At 39.1% G+C, this 7,531-nt stretch overlaps 1 long non-coding RNA gene across 1 annotated transcript; it reads right to left on the minus strand.

Moving 5' to 3' along the window:
* Nucleotides 1-1,993: 1,993 nt before the first annotated feature.
* On the minus strand, nucleotides 1,994-5,152 carry LOC116216379. The gene is made up of 3 exons (XR_004159056.1): nucleotides 5,014-5,152; nucleotides 4,002-4,195; nucleotides 1,994-2,826 (listed from the first exon to the last, which is right to left on the minus strand). It is a non-coding gene; the product is annotated as an uncharacterized LOC116216379 (long non-coding RNA).
* Nucleotides 5,153-7,531: the final 2,379 nt, after the last annotated feature.

Consider the following 7,531-nt stretch of genomic DNA (forward strand, 5'->3'; position numbering starts at 1 on the left):
GCAGGTACTCTGTTTGTGACAGCACTTACAAAGTGTATCTGCTAAAGCTGTAGTTTACGTCAAGTCTGCAGTGAAAAGGAAGTGTTTAGCACTTAGTTTACGAAGTTTTGGTCTCTCTAATTTAAAAGTAGTAAGAAATCAATTTCTGATCAAGATGATTATCCCACATAAGGAGCTGGCTGTCTCTTTTGCAAATCATTGAAAGTGATTATTTCTCATTTTGAAGATATGCATACTTTTATTTAGGCATAGGTTATCCTTTACAAAAATATTCTGTTCTAAGGAAATATAGAAGCTCTGTTTAACAAAAAACCCCAAGAGCATATACAATCAAGTTCATGCAAGGTCATGTCATCAGAATTTTATTGAGTATTTTTCTGTGTTTTCATTTTCCTCCACATCTGCTCTTACCTATGAACTCATGGTTTGCAAAAACATTTTGTTCATTTTCATATTCTGAAGTGTGGCAGTATTGCTTTTAGCAATTAGGTAAAATACAAAAAATTTTTCTGTCTTCATATTAAGAGCTTCTAGTTTGAGGCTTCTTATTACTGACTGCAGTCTTGTCTCAAAGCAAGGATAACACAGGCCTACAAAACACAATTTCCAACTCAATCTCAGCCGTTGTTAATACTTCAGAAGAATCACTCTTTCTACATGCAGCTGATCTCCCAGAAGTCTTGTGCTTCTTGTGATCAATCTTCTTCAGCTGGTTCCTATTCCTAGATCAACCGTGGATTATTAAAGAAATCTCAGCACTCTCAGTTTGCTGTCTTAAACACATAGCAATCTTTTGCTTTTGCACCTTTCTCTTCTGCCTGCCATCATCACAGATACGTCTTTGGGCCGCTCTTTGTGTGTTGTGCTTATGAGAGCTTATGCTGCTTTAGAGCTCTTAGATCCATCTTAACCTTTTCATACCTTGTCTCCTTCTCCCCCTTCTTCTCGGTCTCTTTCTCCTCTTCACGTCTCTTGTGCCAAATTTTAATCTGAGATGGTGAGTAACAAGGATTTACAAAGCTCTTAGTATGGTAGGCAAGCAAACATTATATGTCAGGGCTTGAAAAGGAAAAAAAGCTAGCTCTGTATCTTTCTTTGGCTTCTAAACTAACAACAAATGTGACATTTCATCCTGACATGCAGAAGCAGCTTCAGAGTTTGCTCTTTTAACAAAATAGTTGCCTAGAAATTATTTTACACTACCCTGAATTTCTGAGAAGACACAGCTATTTGCAGTAATTTTTATCTTCTGCTTCTTCATTTGCATGTGTGTGTTGTCCCATTAGTGATACAGGGAAGGAAGTGTTTCTGGAGATGAACAAGCAGAGTTTTGCTCGTTTATTTCAAGCCCATGATATTCACATGCATAATAACCTAAGGAAAATTAATTTTAAGATTGAGATAGATCATGAGGTTTGTAATTGTAATATAACTCCAGAACTATTTGTTGATTTAAGGAGCAACTCTATTAATAATTGAATGAATGGTGCTCTTTTTCACGGTTACAACCTTTTTTGATTGCTCCTCTATAGAGAAACATAACCTTATTGATTTGGAATTTGTAAAACACCTCTGTAACTGTACTATGACTCATGAGGGACCATGAAATCACTCTGTGACCTTCCAAGCCTCTTGCAAGTTCAAGGAACAATCATTTCTAGTAGCTAGTATTTCAAAATAGGGTAAGAATTTTAAAGTACTAAAGTGCAGCATCTGGAATGAAAGGCTGTGGGTGAAAATAGAGATGCAAAAGGCTTTGGATGCTAGAAAGCTAGAGAGAAAATCTGTCAGCTTATGTTGCTGAATGATGAATTATTCTTCAGCCTGTGCCTGTCATTTCCTTCTGGTTTTTCTTCCGCCCTGTTACTTTACATGCTACGCGTTGATTTTGTTTTGCACTTGAAGTGTATGTTACAGGGCAGTAAACAATAAACTGCAAGTGCATCTATTTTCTTTTCTTTTCTTTTTTTTTTTTTTGTAAACTTCAGCTGGTCAAGAATTTTGGGACAAAAATCATTTCCTGTATAGAATGACGCTTTGTCAGAAAATGTTTTTTCATGGTCAAACATAACAATTACTTTTCATTTTTCAGTGGCAAAATCTGAGAGGAAAGTAAGTTTCAATCAACTTTTCTTGTTTTGCTTCAGCTTGAAATTTGGACCACGTTTGTTTACTTTAAAAAGGTCATGAAAAAAATCTGATAACATATTTAAACCATCTGTATCTAAATAGCAAAATGTTTAGTGAGGAGTGCAGTGGCAGTGTTTAGCTCCACTCAGACTCTACTCTCACTGAGTGGTGGTTTTAATCTAGAATCCATGAGGTAGGATAGATGGGTGCTGCATGCCCTGGAGAAGGCACTGGCTGTTAGAAGGAGGCAAACAGTAATCCTCAAATAGACAAAAACCCTCTATCAGCAGTATAGCTGTAAGCCATGCTCATGGCTCAGAGCTGCTACAGGTGCTCACTGGCACCCAGGCCAGTTCTCCAGGCAGTTCTGCTGGCTCTGTGGGACTACGGAAGGCCTGCTGAATGCCTCAGTTTGTTCAAGTCAGCTAAACACTTATACTTAATGCAGAGAAAAGAATCAAGATTTTGAAACTTGGACTGTAACTCTGTTAACAGCATACATTCATCCCTGCTTCTTCAAGGTAAAGCTAAAGTCCAAGTATCCCTGCTTTTACTCTTCCTGAAGACAAATTTACCCATGCAAAGTGATAGTATCCTTCTTCTGGCCAGAGATGCTTTCTTCCTTCCCCCCATCTTGCTTGCATACACATGCCACACCAGCTACAGTTCATCCCATGGCATTTCATTCTCAAGCATCTGGAGAGCAATTAGATGGTTCTTTTACTACTAGACACATATTTACAATTCCCATTTGGTCATTTTCTGCTCCTCTCCCTCTATGAGGCATAGCTCTCATCCACATTAGCATGAGCCACACTCCAATGCTAATTAAAGAGAGCATTAACCAGTGTCTATATTTGACAGTGCTAATCACATCCATCATGTACACATGTGACAGTACTATCAGTATTGGGAATCAGATGCTCTCTTTAGTATACCTTTTACATCTTTTTAGTAAAAAAAAAGATTCTTTTCACTGACAGCTTCCAGCTCTGATACTATACTCTCAGATCCTTGAAAAGGAGTAATCACTTCTATTCCAACTTTTATAACCCACAATTTTGGCTATTAATAAGACATATTGTATTTCTAATTATACTTTAGAAACTATGCTGCAACACAATGCAGTCATTGCTTTACTTGTTCTATTACTTACTAGTTCTTTAAACAACTTATCTTTTTTAATACAAAACACCAGCAGTTACCAGATATACTGGGGCCACTGACAAGTCTCAATGAAAATACAAATGCCCATTCACTGAGGAAAGAGAACAGGATTCAGGCTGAGAATCAAGACCTTGTCTAGTGGCTTTATAAATTAATTTATTTTATAAACTGTAAACAATTTTTTATAAATAGAAAGATTTTTTTTAGACAAGCTAATTCCAGAAGAAAAATACTAAAAATAAGGAGTGGGGTAAGAAATAAAAACTCTTGAACGCTTCAAAAATACAACACTGAGTCCTCCATGGCATGACCAGGATTCCCAGACTCTGTCAAAAACACTAGTAAGATGTCTTAAATAACTGTAGGAGAAAGAAGTGATGCTCTTATGTAGTCTATAGTCTATGGCAGTCCAGAGCATATAGGCCTAAACAATCGTGATGTCTCTTTTTAGCTATCTGCCAACCTTCCCATGAGAAACATGAAAGGAAGTGCCTGATTTTAGCAAAATTTGAATATATATATATATATGTATATAACATTAATATAAATATTTATTTATTAATATAAATAAAATATTATTTTATATCTATATATTATATACATATATAATATTTATATAAAATATATATTATATATATATATAAAATTCTTACAACTTTAGGGAAATGCTAAAGCTGAAAAGATAAAAGAGGTCATATACTTACTCTTGCTGGTGGAGAAACAGACAGAGCTTGTCCATTATGTGTCTTCTATGGCAATAAGTTTGTCCAGCATGACCTTCCAGCACAGATCCATCCCCACACACCCTGCTGCAGTCCAGTCAGTGGAGATGCAGTGAGGGCCCAAAGCACTGTTTGCAGCAACGGCAGCAGAAGGGACATGAGAAGGACAGGTAGAGCTGTTGCAAAAACAGAGGAAGCACGAGTAGTTAAGCACAAATCCACAAGGGCCCCCATCTTTATTAGCACCACAATCACGGAACCAATTGTTCTAATGTGATAAGGAAAAGAGGTGAGATAGGTGGTTACATGTTCCCAAATGATGGCTCAGGCAGAGCTCCCTTATCAAGAAAATGCCCAGAAGAACATAATTAGATTAATTCAGCCTGAGTTACAGGTAAATCATAAGCCTTTTCTGACTGGAACCAAGAATGTCCACTTCAGTGCTACAGGCAGAAAATCAAACAGAAATGCAAAAATCCATGACGGAATGAAGAAGACCATTCATGCCAAGGAAACAGTGATATGCTGGCCAGAGGTGAATGAGAAATACAGGAAAGCTCTGGAGCTTTAGCCTCTTCAACCCCACAGTGCATTAATGCTCTCTGAAGGCCTGGTACTCAGTACCCATTAGATAGCTTTCCTTTCAGGGCTTGACTTCGCGTAGGAATAAAAAACACTTTGAAAATCTGTATTCAAGGGACGATTATTTCCATTTTCTTCCAGACCCAAGGCTGAAGCCTACCTTGCGGCTGGGGTACAGATACAGTGCTCTAGAGAGCATTTCCCCTTTGGTGCAGGCTGGCACAATCAGTAACACTATCGAAAAACTACTGCCAGAAGTGAAGGCAATGCTCCAGGATGCCACCCTGGACAATTCTGATTCAGCTATGGGGATATTTAACTTTACTACTACCCTATGGCTCCTGCCCTCAGCGATCTGCCTCTCTCTTAGTCTTCCACTACAGGTGGAGCTCCTATGCTCACAAAACAGTACCTCAGGTAGAGCGGCTCAGCTGGCAGCAGGTTTGTCTTTTCACTAAACACTCCATTGTAATGCACAGCAGTTCTGTTGTTGCTACTGGAGCAGCTGAACCATCCCTGCAAGATGGAGGAGGTAGACATATAGAAATGAAAACAGCTATGGTATCCTGAGGTTAACTATTTCTTGCATCTATTTTAAATCAGACTCTTGCAAGTTACACTGTTATTTCCCAGACATCTGGTCAACTTCTCCTCTCTTTAAATCATCTCTGAATTTTGTCTCCAGCACAGAGGTCTGAGTTTCCATTAGGCAGTAGTTGCCAGCCCAGCCCAGCCAAGCATCTGCAGGCAAAGTCCATTGTATTTATTTAGAGTGCAGTATTCTCTCCAGAAAGGAAACTGCATAGAAGGCACAACTTAAAGACTCAGCAAAGTTATTTCCTTCCATCTTGACTCATCAGCTGACACATTCCATATGCTGTTTTGGTTATTATTAATTAAACTAACAATAGAAAATATAGTTAATGAATTATGATCTTGTGACAACAAATTAGCTAGACTAGTATGTATAAAGGTCTCTCTTTAAACTTTAATTAGTTTAACAGTGATGTGCCTGCTGCCTGTTTTTTCATTTCAAGAAAACATATAGCAGCTTAGAAGCAGGATGTTTTGTATTTAACATGGAAAGCGTCAAGCTTATTTAAAGCAATTTTCTAATATTGACCTAGATTCAGTGGAGTTCAATCCAGGATGGAGTTATCCTGACTTATATAAAATGAATATTAAACAGCCTACCAAGATCTACTTGTAACAGCACAGATAAATGTAAAGAATGGAGGGAAAGGAGATGAAAAGAGGTGGCTTACTTGTAGAGTCCTTTTTCCTGAAAACTCCCCTCTCTGTGCCATGCCCAAAGCCAGGGCAGGTGATAGATTGAACCACTACAACACTGCCTTGCATGTAGCACTCCTGGGGCTGAACATTTTAATGCTTCCAAGGCTCTGACTGCAGAAGATGCTACTCATCATGCATCATGCAACAGTGTACCAGCTGGTCCCCCTCCCCTCTCTTTCTTGACTTCAAGATTCCCCACATTTCCTCCCATCTTCTCTTTCAGCACAACAGCTGTGTGTAGTTCCCCATCCCTTCCTCGCATGTACAATTTACCCCCGTAGCAGATTTCCTCCCTCAAGGCCAGAAGTTTCAGCAACTCAGTTTTACCCACGGTCTAAGAACCTTGTTTTCCTGAAAACCACAAGCTGGCCCTTCAGTGCTAGCAGTAACCTAAAAGCTGGCGCATTAAATATTGTTTTATATTACCATATGAAATTTGTTGGACAGTGAAGTCCACGGAGTTGAAACCCTCCCCTCCCCTCCTCTCAAAGCAGGACTGTTGCCACTAATTTGAAGCAAGGCTTTGAAAGGTTTCTGCAAGATGCAGACAGGAAGAAGATGGTGCAGTATCTGTCAGAACAGCCCATACTCTTTCTCCTTTGCAGCTATTGCTCATGCTTCATGTCATCTCTTCACAAAGACAGAACTTCTTTTACACTGTAAATTATCTTAAACAATTTTTGTTTACTTTATGTTCTTTGATTATGGCCCAACATTTCAGTCATCAAAGCTTCTATTTTATTAATCCTCTAGCACTGCAAAAAAGAACCAGCTGCTGTTTAATTAACCACACACCAAATCAATAATTTTCTTGCCACCATTTTAAAAGTCTCACACATTTTTCAGGTCTTAAAGGGTGTGACTGAACTAACTGAAATAGATGTATGGTACTGTTTCAGATGTACAGTGTTTGGCAGTCAGCTTTTTCATCTACTTCTCTTTTCTCCTCACACAGAACATCAAAAGCTTGAGCAGCTTCTTTGCTCACCAGGCAACAGCATTTGGATGCCCAGTCACAGGAAGATATCTATATTGTCCCTCATTCATCTGTATGGTAAAGTCCATTTATTTAGGACATTTTTTATTTGTGTCATGTTGCTAACTCCATTTTCAGCAATTCCATACCAGGACCAGGACCAGGACTGCAATTGCTGCCAGCTCACACCACAGCAGAGTATGAGCTATGCCTTGGCATCCTTAAGATGTGACAGTGATGCTTGTGCTACTTCTGGACATATGCTGTCTGCTCCACACACCAGAATTGATCAACACATGGTGTTGTGCACAAAATATGGTTTGTGGGAAGTGAGGGATCACTTGTCCTGAGGGAAGAATGGGGAGCAAGAGGAATAGCATACAAGGTAGAGAAGTCTCGAAGCAGGAGATGACCAATGGCCAAAGCAGAGAAAACAGAAGAGAGATATCATAAGTGGCAGCCATGGGACAACCTGCAGTATCTCAGTTCAGCCAGTGCAGCAACTCTAATGCAAGTTCTTCTCCCAGCCAAGAGGGACCCAGCATCCCAAGGGACAGTAATCAAGGGAAAGAATACAGAGGGAGTAGTCAAGTTGAAATAAAAGGGGATTTTGCTGCATGACACATTAGAAGAAGGACGGCCACCTCAGAATGATGTATGG

This window comes from Meleagris gallopavo, chromosome 2 (genome assembly GCF_000146605.3).
Source record: "Meleagris gallopavo isolate NT-WF06-2002-E0010 breed Aviagen turkey brand Nicholas breeding stock chromosome 2, Turkey_5.1, whole genome shotgun sequence".
Taxonomy (NCBI): domain Eukaryota; kingdom Metazoa; phylum Chordata; class Aves; order Galliformes; family Phasianidae; genus Meleagris; species Meleagris gallopavo.